The sequence below is a fragment of the Camponotus floridanus genome, unplaced genomic scaffold, assembly GCF_003227725.1.
Source record: "Camponotus floridanus strain SB8 unplaced genomic scaffold, Cflo_v7.5 scaffold21, whole genome shotgun sequence".
Classification (NCBI taxonomy): domain Eukaryota; kingdom Metazoa; phylum Arthropoda; class Insecta; order Hymenoptera; family Formicidae; genus Camponotus; species Camponotus floridanus.
Genome location: NW_020229337.1, coordinates 341,062 through 357,956, shown reverse-complemented (window position 1 = coordinate 357,956; position 16,895 = coordinate 341,062). Strand labels below are relative to the sequence as shown.

Here is a 16,895-nt window from a genome sequence, read left to right as displayed (position 1 = left end):
TTATTATTCTTCTCATATTATTGTTTAATTTTATATATATATATATATATATATATATATATATATATAAAATTTCTCTAAAACTTTTCTATTGTATGAAATAAATAATCTATAATTTAATTTATTCAACATTTTATCGTAACGTGGCTCGATATGATGTTGATCGAAATAAGGTCACTGCGACTAATATTTTTGCGGGCGTACTCTCACCGATATTTTCTAGTACCCTGGGATTTCCCCGATTATTTATAGCGACCGTCGCAGACGCCAACACCGACACCGACGACGACGACATTCAGCACAGTCGTACTTCGGTTGTCTGCGTGAACCAACCACCTTTCGTTCGCCACCTGCTGCTAATTACGTAAACCAGCCAAACGGATGCATTCGCAAGCCACGGAGCTTTAACGAAAACTCGATAGCTATCGCGATATTCGATCGTATTTTAGATATTGCAGAAATATTTAAACGAGAGATTCAAAAGTGGAAATCGAGACTCGAAAATTAAATTTTGTAAGACACTCAAGAACGTGATTTTGAAAGTGACGAAAATAGAGAATCTCGAGAGTCTGAAAGTTACAAAAAATATTCGAGAGAGAACGATTGATATAACATCGATTTGCTATTTGAGTAAGAGAAGAAAGCGATAAACTGTAAAACTTTTAACATCTTACATTTTATCGGTGTCAGACTTTTCTGAAGTGTAATATTTAATATAAATCTTGAACAAATTCACTCTCTGAAATTTCTCTTAGAGGTCAAGATTGGAGCAATTGAACTTGAAATGCAATATTTATTTTAGTCAATTTTTACGTGTGAAAAGTATAACGAATTATTCTTTTAAAATTTTCTTTTATAATACAATTAATTTGCCTTTTATGATTTTTCTCTCCTAGGTTAACTTATCGCGTTTTGCATTTTTTCTCAATAGTAACAATAAAAAACTCGAAATATCGAACTAAAATAGTGAAAACATAACACATAGTTGAAAAAAAAAATATTATTTTTGGTTCGAAAAACCACTTGAAATGTTTTATAGTCACAAACTCGTGAAGAACAAAGGCCATGACATTTTTACATGCCTTTCAGTTACAAATTTTATTGAAATAGAACTTCGTGAAATGCATAAAAATGTCGAATACATAAAGTGTTGCGCTTCTGCCGATTCAAAATCAATAATGTTTGTCGACACACGCACACACACACGGGTAAGTTTTATAATTTCGATGTCAATACTTTTTTTTGCGCGATCAAAACATTAGAAAAATTTGCAATATTTTCATAACTTTTCAATAATTTAATTCCGTATAACTAACTGCATTAAAAATTTTCAAAGTAAAATCCATTCGGCAAAAAATTTGTTTTTAAAGAACTAACCTGATAGGAAAGTAAAGACCTTATCTGCACTTAATTTTTTATGTTGATGTCGTTGAGCTCACAGTCGTCAAGTTAGGTGCGTTCCAGAGAGATTCAGGCGGCAACCATTGTCGGGCAATCATAATTCATCGGATAAGACGGATTTAAGAGAGTTCAGCTTCACGTCGTTTCTTGTCGCCAGAAATGATTTAGCACGGAAAACCGGATAGTATTGCGACTCTATTTCTTGTCTATCGCGTTTAGAATGTACAGGGTGTGCACGAAGCTGTCAGCTCTTCGTTCGTGTAAAATTTGTGTTTCGATTTCGAGAAATCACCTAGATGTTAATGTCATGTTGTCGACATCAGTACTTGAATTTGACTAATATGAGATAAAATTCTAAATATTCGAAAATTATATATATAATAAAGAACGTAATATCTCTCTAATCTCTTTATATACAATAAAACTTTTTCATATTTCAAAATTATATATCATATATTATAAACTATTATGAGCAATTTATAAAAAGTGTGAAAATATGTGTATAAAATATATATACTTTTTTTATCAATTTTATTTATCATAGTTTGTTAATTTTTTTTTGCAAACTATCTAATTTATCTTTGTAACTACCTTTTACTAAACTACAAACTGAGCTAAAAAAGTCTTGTAAACATTGCGAACGTGAAATATTGGCAAACATTTCATGACAAACATAACGCAATCTCGATTTTGATAGCTCGTTTCGGGATTGAATATTCGTCGAAAATATATGAGAATTGATGATCGTCCATCAAGTCCGTCATGCAAATTAATACTATCATTATAACGATCACACTCACCATAAACAGGCGGCCATTGTGGATGTGCGGCGAATGCTGCTGGTTACGCTAGTGGGGTGAATACTGCGGAAGCAGGGATCTGCAAACAGACAGAACAGAGACGTTCCTCAGAGAGCGTGTCGGCAGGAATTTGCATGCATCCGTGGATGCGTTAATATTGCACACACCGCAAATCAGTGCATCGGATGCGTGTACGTGATGCACCGAATCATCGATTCGCGCTGGTACTACAAACGTCACAAACTCGCTTGATATCATTTTAGGTTGTTCCAACGTTGTGCAAGTCGATGGCATACGTGCAATATGACACGAGTCTCCGATAAAAGCATATTAAGCAAGGATCAAACGATTAATATCGCAAAACGATTCTGTTGATCTATTCCGCGGAAAGCCGTTAATAATTCCATAAAACGCGTGAGAGAGAGAGAGAGAGAGAGAGAGAGAGAGAGAGAGAGAGAGAGAGAAAGTGTGAGATTGCAATCATAATCTTTATAATTCATAAAGATGCTTTTTTTGCTACCAATATACATTAAGAATTAATTTTTTATTCAACGTTTCTTCTAAGTTTTGCAAATATTAACATACAATATGAATTAATATGTGTTGTATCTAATACATCTTGATGGCAAATATCATGATCTTCGCTCAATGACAGCTTCTCATCAAGTATTTATAAATACAGAATATAACTAAAAATCCGTAAAATAAAAGTAAATTCTAAAATTTTACTTCTGCATTTTTCTTCAATATACATTTTTTAAATTAAGTTAATATAACGAGATCATATTAGATAATAATTTCGAATTAACGAACGGTAATCTAAATTAAAAACATTATCTTGGTTTTACAATAATGTTCACTTGATCCGTACAATTCGTCTCTATTCATAGATTTAATTACTGCGCGGAATTTAGTGGGAATTAATTGCTGTTCTCTTATAACTCTTCCCTTTGTGTTTCATGGAATATTTAACGAAATCCCTCGAGAATGATGCAAAAGCGCAAATTTTTCCGCTGTGTATTAAATTAGAATCGATTACCTGAAAAATGCAATTTGACAGCAATCGCACACATCGTAAAAAAACGAACTGTCAATCGATAATTCGCGTGATTTAATTATTTCTGTCTACAACGTTTCATAGAGGTATCCAACGTAAAATAATATAATATAAATTAAATAAAAGGTAATAAATAAAAAATAAATTGTGTGTAAATACTCACACATTTTTCCCACGATTTTTATTAACTAAAAATTCCGATAAAATTGTTTTTCTCTTTGATAGGAAAATTCTCATCTTTTATTATTCGCGATTGCTTCGCCTAATATTTATCTCGCGAATTTCGACGTCGAAAGCACGAATCATCCGTTCCACGCAGGAATGCTGAAAAAGCAGCACGAAAACGGGTGCGGACCGGCCAACGCGTACGTTAATTCAAATATATACGCGTCTAAAATTAATATAAATTAGCGCCGCCGTCGGCTTGTCGGAATGCGAGCGCGTTCCTGTAAATTGAGACAAGTCGCTACCACCGTGCAAGACAGTCTGACTACTCCCGAACTAAGGCGTCTTATAATGATGTGTCGTCACTATTCGCCAAGTATATTGATGCATTCGATAGATATTCGATGCGAGCGATATTATTCATAAAAAATCAAAGTTTGAATTATTTATTAAACATTGCCTCGAATTTATATTGCGTCTTCAACAAAAAGTCTTCAATCTTAATATTAAAAGAGGCAGGATATATAATAAATATCCCATATAATTGCAAGAAAAAGAATTATTTTAGGGAATTATGATATAAATATTTACACTGTAAATGCTAAATTATAATAATCTCGTTATAATAATTACTTTTCACAAGATGAATTTACGTGTAATTATTCTAGCCATTTGCGTGTATCAGAGTTTCGAGCAAACATTAATTTCGCGTTAACATTGTTATTCACACTAAAAAAAAGAACATAACCCGCGAGATACGTTTCATGCTACGATTCGCATTTATTCACGTTACACAGAACAATGCTAACCCGGCTTGTTTCGTTAACCGAATTTTCACAAAAATTGCAGCTCTCTAGTTTTATGGAACACACGGCAAATCGATACGCGCGTTTGGTTCCGTTGCCAAAAAAAAGAAAAAAACGAGGAAATAAAACCAGTTATACGAGCAAAGAGGATTATGCGATTTTCGTAGCCAGAATCGTTTCGTCGAGGAAGACTAAAAGGTCGTGTGTTCTCGAACGACAAAGTTCACGAATCGTTCTTCCGATTGCTTTTAATCTGCAACGAACGGGGAGTAGAAGCGACTCGTAGAAAAGCACCCCTAAAGTGTCGTCGGGGGCACAGGGAGAATCCGTTCCCGAAGGGTCCGAAAAGGTTATTTCGGATCGACAGGGACACCTGCCGCCTTTAGCTGCTGGAAGAAACGATAAATGACTGGAAGCTAGACGCTAGTCTTCTCAATTAACGACGATCGACGTGAATTGGACACAAAGTGTTCTCTCCGATCGATACGATAAATATTTTCTCGGCGAAATTACCGTGGGAGGAAATAGGATCAAGGACTTTCTGCCTCCCATGCTTCAAATTGAATGTAAAATTAAACGTTTATAATTAGTGAATTTTACATGAGACTGGAAAATTATCTGAGAAGAAAGATAGAAAGAAGCTGACTTTCAGAAATATAAATTATGAAAAATATTATGTATTGAATAAATCATATTTTTCAGGAAAAATTAATAATGACAGAACTATAGAGAGATATATGCATATTTTTCTATATTTTTCTTTACAATTTACATAACTAGGTTGAGCATCGAAAGTTATTTATAAACCGAGACATATTCCCTCTTGTTATTTCTTATTTTCTTTCTTATTTTCTCGATGGATAGCGATTATATCGACAGACGTTAAGCTCAAAACTTCTAGAATATTGACAGATCCAAGATGACCATGTCAAAGTTCTATCTCGTCTCAGCGAGAGAGAGATTTCCGGAATACTATATTCCCATAAGACTATAATATGAAATCTCGAATCTATAGATTCCAGTTATATAAAGAAGCGTTCTGCTTCATAGAATTATTTATCTCAAATAGATTTTGAAATTGAAGCTTGAGAAAATCTGGAGAAATAGAAATAGAAACAAAATCGTATTTTTTTCTCTACTCTAATTTCAAATTTAACGAAAGTCAACCTTAATTAATAATTATTCACCATACAAATAGAACCAAATATTGCACTTATTCGTATGTAATCGTATGAAATATTTTCGTCCTCCTACATTGGACTAGTTTTCATACGGTAAAATGAGATGGTATATGAATTGAGGAACTAATATATAATGGTGCCGGCTGGTCGGTCGAATCAACGCGAACTGGCAGCTATAAAGAGGGGGAGGATGTGAATGTCGATTCAGATATTAAATTTCCTCGTGCTCTGTAGTACGCGCGCGGGATTCGTCCCTATTTCCCACAGGACCCGGTCAGTTTCCGTCAGGATGGCACATACGTCAGTTCACTCCGTCCGTTTTTACCCGACCGCATTACGGAATCCGTAATGATCGACCTGTCTCAGGATGGCGATGAGTGGTCCAACTCTGACAATGAGTACATGGTCGAAATAAAACGTTGTATTTTTACTCCAATCAGAAAATTAATTCATTATTCGTTAAATGCATATGAAGTTCACACTTTTGTTAAAAATACTGAGCTAATTCTAGATAATAAAGTAATTAAGAAGAATATGTCGATTAAATTATTTAATTTCTAATTAAATAATCAATCATTGTAATTCAAATCAGATTAATTATTCTAAAAAATATATTAGGCACATTTAACTGTAGATTAAAATTCTCGTTGTTTCAGTTTTAGTTTCTCTATATTTCACTTGAAACTATAATATATTTATATTATGTATAATTATATTATTATAATATTATTTAATATATATATTTATATATTTATAAAAACATTTTATATATGTATATACTTTCATAATCTAATAAAAAGATATATAAAAATTATAGGAGAAAGAGTAGAGATAAAAGATAGAATTTATTTAGAAATGGCAATCGATTTTCATCCAACTAGAAATAAAAAACTGATCTACGAAACTTGCCCTAGTGATAGATTGGGTAAGCTACTTTTCTTACCTACTAACATCATTCGAAACGATTTCACGCTTCGAAATTTCGAGAAAATTAAACTTGCTTCTTTGATAAAGTGCAGGAAATCAGAGACTTCTGATATTCGACTTTAAAGCGTTCTTTTGAACCATGCATGATGTGCTTTTCTTTCTCTCTTTTGATCATTGGAGATGCATTCTGTTCTGAGAAAGAATCATATATTTTTTGGCCATTGAGATAGTCAAAAATAATCTTAGTAAAGATTGAAAAAGACTCACTATTTATATTGCTCTTGACCCATAATCACTCTGTTGTCGTATACATGTTTTGTGTGCATGAGAGAGAGTGTTACTATTAATAAAAATATGATTAAAGTTGATGATATTTAAATTTTAATTAATGTCGTAATAGTCATTTTTCCGTCATAATTTTCTTTATAAAAGAAAATTATATCGAGGATGTGAGACTAAAAGTACTCTTGTAATATAGAAATCAAAAATAATGTATTATAAACAGTTAATAAATGCGTCTTATTATATAACTTCAAATAATTGTTATAATATCTCTAAAAAAAGAAATAAAAATAAAAATAAATTTATACATGTACTATATAAATATAAATATAAATATATATAATACGCAAATTTATATATAATATTTATATGTAGTATAATAAAACATATATAAATGCACAATAAAAATAAAAATGTAATTAAAATGTACCTTTAAGCTTTAGCTTAAAGGTACCTGTTAGCTCATTTATTAATTTCAAAGCTCTTATTTCAGTGCGCATGTTTTAATTAAGTCTTGCAATATTACAAGGCACCATTTTTTCTTGTTTTCTTAGAAGAAATTAAAAGAATGGATAAATGGATAAAATGAGAAATGCGTAGCGATGCAAGAAAATCATTAAAACAGATCCGAGAAATATCGATAATTCCGCGCTATAGCGCGTAACAAAAGGTTTCGAAAGAGAACGAACCCTCAGTCAAACTCCATCCCCGAGATTTGTCAAACAAAAAGTCGTCCGTAATAAATTTCGCCTTCTCCCCATTGCTATTACACTTTATTGCCTTTCCTCTTTTCTTTATCGCCTACGACTCGCTCCGACCCATTTCTCGTAACTCTTTAATTCTTCGTTCGATAAAAGATATTTTTATGATAAAAATAAAAGAATTAATGAAAAGCTACACTCTACTTTTACATAATCCATAACATGAGGAATTAGTTTAAATCCCACCGAACGGTTGTAACCTTTTCTGCTTTTAATACATTCTCATCATTTTAACATAAAGAATTAGAAAAGGATATGAATTAAGATATTTTAACGCGAGTCGCTACATTTGAGTCATCAAAATTTATTTTATAGAAGATATTAAAAAAAAACATCTATTTTTAATTTTATTTACATCATATATTTGCTGAGAGCATAAAATGCTGCTAATCAAGCAAAAACAACGGAAATGAGATCAAGCAATTCTTAAACCAAGCTCCATCTTCGGAGATTAGAATGAATATTGTAAGATTAGATTTATGGAGATTCGATTTTACAGATTGAATTTCCATAAATCCCTTTTAGTCTCTTGCCTCAGGGAGCCTTTAAAGGGCGTGCGCTACGTATACACGATGACATTCGGAAACGTCTTCTTGAAATAGAAGCCGAAGGGACGACGCACTGTGACACTTTGCGTCCGATTTAACGGAGCAGCAAATCTACGCTGCACCCTTGTCTGAATACAGTTTCCGAGTTCCCAAGTGAGTTCACATTGGTGAGAGTTTGATCTCGCACTTGGAGCACAACTTTCAAACTCATTTATAAAGTTAATATTAATCCGTTATGGAGTTTAATAATATCAAAACTCCTGAAAAAGACGAGCTACTTTATCTTAACGCTGAAATTTTAAAGATGTTCAAACTATTATATGCGCTTAATTTTAACGATAAGGATAAAAGCTTACTTTACGATGCTATAAAGAGTTTATGAATTTTACCTCATTATTTTTATATCTTACCGCATTATGATTTTTTTCTCTAAAAGAGAATCTTAAAATTCTTTAAGAAAAAGATGAAGATAAAAACCAAAAGATCGAAGATCAAAATGGTTACATTGTCAATAGTATTGAGATCCGTTCACACGTTTGCCGTGACAAAGGATTTAGCGAGCTTTACGAGCTAATTGATGCGGCCCAATGAGATTGGTGGAGCAAGCTTGTTCACGAGCAATCCGCAAGCACAAGTGACAAAAGCCTCTCCGTGATTGAATGCTACCGCATTGCCTCTTGGCAGTGTCTCCTCGGTAATTCGAAACCACTGTTTTAACGCCAGCGACCGTCCGACTTGTGTGTGATCGTAATAATGGCGCTAACGAGCTGACGCCATCGCGCTTTGCAGACCACGATGACGATGACGACATCGAGGGTTAGTGATCATAAACTTCGTCATTCCGCCACTGATAGAATCTTGCGAATCAATTAACGCTAGAAAAAGAACTCGAATGAGACGATCCATTTAACCCCCTTAATGCGATTTAAATGCGTCAACTGTTCGTAAACGAGTCTACAATCATCAAAGCGTATTCAAGGATTACAAAATCAATCTGTAAGTATTACTTGTATATAATACACTTACGTATGTTCACAAGATGTAAAATTTATATAATTTTATTTTGATACGGAATAAAACGATATATTGATGTAAGGAATAATTTTGATATGATAACATAATTTGGATTAAATGAGAGCACTTCGTGTTCGATTCCCGATCTTAAAACAATCTATATACTGTATATATTATAGTATAGATATATATTTTAATTAAAATGATTTGAATTTAATTTTTTGTGAAAAAACTTTTTTAATGTCTTTAATTTAAACTCAAATTTTAAGATGATTAAAAAAATTTTTTCACAAAATTAATTAAAATATATATCTATATTATAATATAGTATACAGATACAGATACAGATATAGTATACAGATTGTTTTAAGAAAACAATATATTATAATATTTATAGTCTCAATAAGTTATATTTTCTTAACAAAAAAGTAAAATTAAAGTATCATTTCTAATAAAGCGAAAAAATAATAAAATTTAAATATATCACTTTGCGAAAAATAATCATAAAATAATGTTTCTAAAAGCATTTTCAAGTTTGAAGTCTCATTTTTGAAATGTCAAGCTTTTTACCAAGTGATGATTCTTTTCTAGATGGCTCGGTCCAAAATCAATCGCGAAAAATTGATAAAAAAATTGAAATTGAAATTGAGAAAAACCTCACAATTTTAAAATCATACATGCAGAAAAGAATCTTTTTTCAATGCACATGTGTAAATTCAACCGTGCTCCATTTGTTATACCTTAATTAGTAATGAGCTAAAGAGTCAAAAATATATAAATCTTTTCAACACGCGATAATATTTAAAAAAACATAGCTTATTTTCTAAAAATGTATATTTTAAAGAGAATAAGTTTTAAGTAAGTTTTACTCTCTCTCTCTTAAAACTTACTCTCGTCTAAAGCAAAATTAAAAAATTTTCTATTGCGTGGATAATCTCGAAGTTTAAGTTTTTCAATTTTCACGGCTAATTTGAAAATGGTGACAGAGAAAAATTATCGCCGAGAAAAGAGCTTGATAAAGTTTAAAAACTGAAAAACTTGTAGCTTTAAAGTGCTTCCAGGGAGGAACATCTCTATCGTTATTTTTCACAAAGTTACATTTAAATTCTATCATTTTTTCGATTAAAAGCATACAAAGCGATTTAATTTCGTTGAAAAGTGTATATTTAGATACATATGTCCTAAAGAGATCGCATTAACGAGGCATCTCTTTCTGTCTGTCTGTTTCTCTTTTTGCTCTCCGCGTTCTGTACTTCAGCTATATCACACTAGGTCGAGGTAACGCGCTCTTCGTTATTGAATGTTAAATTCGGTGCTCTCTCTACCGTCACGGTAATTACTCCCAATCAGTATTCTGCGGACGGCTGCCAGAGAGGAACGTTCCATCTCGCCTTCCCTCTTTCCCCTTTCATCTCATCTCTTCCGTAGGATAATTACCAGACGATTCGCTGTGTGCAAGAAGATGCGGGTTTATCGACCGTATTTTTTAAAGAGGAAAGGACCGCAAGCAAGAAAAGGCCGGTCACCGGAAGTGGCTGGGAAAACCGCGAATAATTGCGGTCCCGCGAGATGGACAGGCGAAAGAACGGTCGGACGACGCGGACGGAGGTTCCTTGAATAAATCGCGACGATAATTGGCGGAGAACACGAAGAGCGAGACGTCGCCGCGACTCGCCACGGTAGCTCGCTCGCGAAATATCCGGTTGAACCGGGCCACCCAGGCGACGTCGGCGTCGTTGGAGTCGCGCTGATCGACGTCGCGGGACGCCTAATCGCTTAGCGGCTCTTTCGGGCTGAACAGACCGAGTGTCAGGAATGTTGGCGTCGATCACTTACCTCGCTAACTCGGAACAGTAGCTCTGTTAGACAGTGATTGAAAAAAGAGACATTTAAGCGCATATACTATTTTGGGAGAAACGTATGCGTCTTGAGAGCTTATATTTCGAAAAGTGGCATTTTAGGTAAGAGATAAAATAAATACGAATAATTTTTACTTGCATCAACTTGCATCAACAAGCGAAAGAGAAATGCAGAATCCGAGTAAATTTTATATTTTTTGCGATGTTAATTTATTAGCAGCAATGACAATCACTATTACGGGAATAAACGACTGCTCGATAGAGTAAAAGCGAGAGTATGATGCTCGTAAAAGCCGCGTTTACAAGATCGTAAGCTTTCATTCAGCCATTATTCGCGTGCGGATAATTGTCGTCTTGGGAGAAAGACAGAGAGAGATAGAGTTACTTAATCCTGTAGCTGTAATGGTCACGAGAGATAGCAAAAGAAAAAGGACGAGAAAAAAGATCGTTAACAAATCGTTAGCCGCACACTCACGCCAACCTATCGTTATCTGTCGTGAAAAGTCGAGGATATCTCGATCGAGGGAATGCCAGGTGACATGGAGACGACAGCTGGGACGTCTGGAACATGTTCGGATAAATCGCAAACTGATAAAAGGTTTCCGAAGCAGGTACCTGAGTATTGGCAAAGTTTTTTTTTATATTTCCATTTGTGTGAGTTCTTAAATTTTTATAAATGAATAGAAATAAATAGCTAAAAAGCATTTATTTAAAAGAATCTTTCGATTATCTCCTGGGGATAACTTTGTAATAAGATATTTGATACTTGAATATCCGCAAGTTTTGAAAAAGAGAGATATTGAGATAAAATTAATTAATTATATTAAAAAATTATTGCAACAATTGTGCACGTGCAAACATTATTTAAACTTGAAAAAATTCTAGAGTTTCTTGAAGTATCTATTTCATATTTTACAATTATTATATTTCCTTGTTTGAAGTTTGACATATTTTGTCGCTGTATCAAACTTTCAATGAAAATGTGTGAACAGTAAGAGTAAAAAGAGATACGATGATGGGGAGAAGACGAAAGGACGATGAGAGCCAGACGCGATAGCATTTCGTGAATTTCAAAAATGCCATCAATGTCAACGCGGCAGACAGTGTTGCACGCAGAGATCTATTTATAATGCGGTCGCGCGCAGAAATTAGGCGAACGTTGCGAAAGAGAAGCCGACCTCGAATGCGAGCTCGCGTTCGATCAAATCGAACCGATGAGAGAAAAAGAAGACGTCCCAAATTCGTCATAGGATTCATCTTCGCACGTGCGGCCGCATCCTGCATCAAGGTGAATTATTGAACGACGTCGCGCCGGACACAAATCACCGTCGAAAGTTTGGCGCGAATTGCATCTGCGAGGAAGAAGAAAAAGCGATCATACATTCCCGTTCGGAGGCGCGAACAAGCAAGACGGATACTTTCAATTAACTTATGACAAGAGAGATGTGTGTATGTGTGTGTGTGTGTGTGTCTGACCTGTAAAGATAATGGAATCATTCGCACGAGAGAATTTAACGCGGATCCGATCTCGCGCCTCTAAGAATCCTGCAAAAATGTACGCTTGAATTCATGCAGAATGAAATTCCTACAGATTCGCGCAGATCAATACATGTCTCTTGATCAGAAATATCCGTAAGACAAAAGCCTCACAATTATATCGATTATACTTGAACGTAAAATTTTATTCGCGGTTTCATATTTCATTTGTATTACATTCGCGAATTTTTCAACTTCAGTTTTTTGAAGACTTAATATATTATCGGATATGCCTATATTAAAAACGATTTCCACAACCCTGTCGTGTCATTTTTTATCCAAAGTCGCTAAAAGTGCCGACTGCGTGTTTTTCCACGTTGAAAGGAGACCCAAACAGAACAAGAGAAGAGGAGGAGGAGAAGGAGGATAGGAAAGCAATCTCGTTAAGCGAACGCGAACCCCGTTGCTTTTCCCCGCGACTTCGGATATAAATTAAAAGCTATATATTTTACGACAGCGAATAGCCAACCAGTCGGCGGCAGGAATCCGTCTGGGGCCCGTCCGCGCTTTCGTCTGATTTCGAAGTAGTAATCCAGTTCACCGGGAATACGGAGCGAGATATACGAGCGACGCGACGTGGGGAACGATTAAAGTCGCGTTTACAGTTGTGCGTTGACGTACTCTCAATTAAAATTATTATTTATTGTTTCTCATCATTACGTATGTGACTAAAACGGAGGATTTTTATTAATCTTATTCGATCGATGTTAATTCGTATCAATCAAGAAGAGGAGAGTGATGAATTAATCTGATATGTTAAATAAATTTCTCATTAAGAAAATTTATATTCATTTATATAACTCTCAAATTGACTGATTGCTTTTAAATTTTCATATAATTATGTAATAAGAGAAAAAGGAGAAACAAAAAATTTCAGAATAAAACAAATACATATAAAATATTTGTAAAATACTTAAAAATAATTTTTAAATTTTCGAAACAATCATTTTTGAGAATTATTTTATCTAAAACGCCAGAACAATTCTTTTTTATTGTTATAGCATTTAATAATTCTAATAAAAATTAACTTTATGAAACTCAAAATCAAACTCGTATATATCGAACATGTGAATGAATTGATAACGATAACAAATAGAAAGATATGTTAAAATATATTTCAGGAAAAATATAAACGTAGAGTGATATCTCTAATTTAGAATACACAACTAATAAGAATAATCTCAAATAACATTCTTTACACGAAGTTATCTATGCAATTCATTAATTAAACATTCGCATATTTTGACACTATTAACATTAACTGTTTAAATAATCACCATTATTATTGCTAAGAAAATTATGCATTTTATTCAACTGCAATTGCAGAATCTCTATAAAAGGATTACATATCAAATTGTCGCGTGGTGTTTAAAGGAGGTTTGCAATGCGTCAGTAAAGGTCGCCAAGATCAATTCGATTGTCGCATCCTTCAAATACTGCAGTCTTCGGTCAAAGACGAGAGAGCCGCAGAAGGCCGCGATAAAAACGCGAGAAACTTTTTCGCGACGTCACGCACGGCACGTCGTTTGTGAAGAGACGTGCAAAAGACAGACGTCGAGTCGAAGGGTGTCGCGTGCCGACGTGTCTTCACTTGGATTCTCCTCCCTTTTCCCTCCCTCTTTTTCCCGTATATCCCTCTTCTTTCACCTTCTGTCTCTTCTTCACATTTCTAACTTTTTTTTTATTTTCTTTCTTTCCGCTCTTCTCATTCCCCGACGGGTTATGCAACCCGTCGAGGAGCGAGGGGGATATTTGCGTCGTGGAATGCCGCTAATTGGCCGAAAATAAATACCCACGTCGAAGAATGTTACCCTTTTTCTCTCTCTCTCTCTCTCTTTCTCTTCTTCCTCGCTTTGAATCGCTCTATTATCGTCGTTCTCTCGCGCCGTCGGTTGTGATTGATCGATAGCCAACGAGAGATTTAATGCATCTTCGTACAAAAGTAATATTTAAATTTACTGAAATTACCTCTTGAGACAAATAACCCGAGAAATTTCTCATCATTAATAAGATTAAATAAAGATAAAAAATAAGATTAAATAAGTAAATAAATAAATAAATATATTTTATATTAGATATTCAATTATTTTGTGTCACATGCTCATTCGCATCTAACATAATTTCTTAAAGATGGTTGCTCGTCTATTCTAATTTGGAAACTAAACAAATAGAGAGAGAGAGAGTAAAATACTGCTATTGCTGTTTAATTATACTTAACGGATAACTGTTACTGTAGAGAAAATTATGCGCATCGCAATGGGTCATTTAGAGTCTGCAAAGTGCATCGGAGGATTAAATGCAACTTTGCCATTAATTTCGCCGAAATTATATCATCTCATTCTTCCCTACCCCTTTAAGCCATCGTGGATTATCTTGCATAAAACGCCCCGCGGAAGATGTACGACGCACAGTGTGGCGGGTCATTTGCGAAAGACACAGAGAGTTCTATTTGTAACGCGTGGAGAAGTGGCCGGAACCTGTCCGAAACAAGACGAATCTCCGGGTGACGCCCACGCGATCTCCGAATGTCGTTCGTAAATTTTCATCCACGAAATGTCCCGCCGTCCTATCGTTTTTACCGTACGCACAACTCTCGATCGCATTTTCACGCCGGAAAAACGTGCTTTTCCCTGTCGTGACAAGAATTACGAGATCGCCGCCCCGAGCGAGACGACTTGCGAAAAGTCGCGGAAGCTCTCGATCGTGACAGCGATCGATAAATCACGCGCCGGCGGTTTCGCACCACCATTTCTAAGTATCTAAGAAAAACGGAAAATGTCTCAAAATTCTGGACATATACATATATGTACACAAAATTTTATGGCTCTCTAAATCACTGGAGAGAATTCTCAATATTTAAAAAAATTGTAACAGTTTTATTTTTAAATATTTTCATGTTGAAAATAAAGAAAAAATTCGAATTTCTTTTAATCTTAAAAAAATTGAGACATTGTAGAAATTATTAATACATATTAATAATTAGGAGAATTTGTGGAAATCTCTAGTAATAAAATAAATCCTAAAAATAGATATTCTTTTCCATAAAGCAAAGTTTCACCAATGTTTGTGTGTGATTTGTTCCTAATTAAATAAACATTCCTTTTCCATAATTTAAGTGAACTTTTTCTAGAATTATAACATAAAAACAAGGGGATAAGCATCTCGCTAATGGTTCGTAAAAAATTATTCTTAAAAGACCATAACAATCAACTTTGAAAAAAATTAGTCCAATCTCGCTAAATAATGTTTACCATAAACTGAAGATCAGACAAATATTAACAGCAAACGTGCCAACGATGTAATCATCTGAGCGCTTTATCTCTACCTTTATCTCTACCTAATCCGCTTCACGTTTATTCTTATCATTCTCAATCCTACAATGGTCGGTTCTAGATCAAGACAAACGCCTAGTTCCTGATTCGCGAAATAAAGCGGAGATTTAGAATTCGGCGGATTAAGAACGCGAAGAAGGAAAGGTCCTCGACTCGACGGAAACGGAAAGAATACAACTAATTCCGAAAGAATCGCGTGAAAGAAGGGAAGAAGAGAATGGAAAAAAAAGAATTTCCTGACGGAAGGAGGAAAGACATGCGAGGGGTTTCTCATGTCCTCATGTCTGAGCAATCAGGAAAAAGGAGTGCATGACGGCTGGTCAAATTGACATCGTGCCTGATTCACCTGAATCCTCCGGAGGATCGTTGGCGTGATATCCTCGCGTACGCGCCTTCGATCCCAAGATATGCGGGGTAATGGCCCCTACGCGGCCACTTCACCCTCCCGGACGAAATCGAATCGCACGGAAGGGAAATCGTAAAGTTAAGAGCTTTCGCTCGTTCATCACTCCTTTCTTTAAGCTTTGACTTTTCCAGTTTTTAAAATTATTGTTAGGAATAAATTATAATAGATACCTATTTTGCAGCTTCTTAATCTCTTCCATTATTGTTATCCTCTATCATTATTGTTATTATTATCACTATTTTTATAATATTTCGTGATTATAGAAAATCTTGGGCATGTATTATTTTATCTCTCGTTATTATATCATTCAATTACTCTCTCCTATATTATTATTATTATTAAAAATACAATATTATATTTTGTTGATATTATTATTAGTATAAATGAAATAATTAAATCTTTATTTTTTCCTAGATCTCTATTCCTAAATGAAGTTAGCATTTTCTCTCCCCTTTGGGAGAAGTTTAACACGCGTCTAAAATATGAAGCTCTAATTGAAATTCCTAGACGACGACGATGACGACGACGACGTGCTTCTTCGCCGCGAACAATAACGTGTGTAACAGTTGTTGCGAATCTCCGAATGGCTTTCGCCAGATTCGCATGAAGTGCACACTTGTTACCATGCGCGAGAAATTGCGAGCTGCACAAATGGCAGCAACGAGCGAGTTTCGGCGCCACATTGTCGTTTTCCATACCATTCGTCTTCCTCGTAAGTATACCAAGAGGCGAACCATGCCCACGTACCTCCTGTAATTGGTGCAGAAGAAACTGCCTATTTAATTTCGCAAATATCACGATAAGATATAAAGCACGTTTG

General features: G+C 34.6%; 1 protein-coding gene across 3 annotated transcripts in view; it reads right to left on the bottom strand.

Annotated features, from left to right (window-relative positions):
- The window catches only part of LOC105253069 (stress-activated protein kinase JNK), a 136,721-nt gene that overhangs the window by 15,286 nt on the left and 104,540 nt on the right, over window positions 1-16,895 (bottom strand). For all 3 annotated transcript variants that reach the window (XM_025408434.1, XM_011260849.3, XM_011260850.3), the window contains one exon: window positions 2,202-2,280. The gene's annotated coding sequence lies outside the window, so the exon portion shown is untranslated. The remainder of the gene's footprint in view (window positions 1-2,201; window positions 2,281-16,895) is intronic.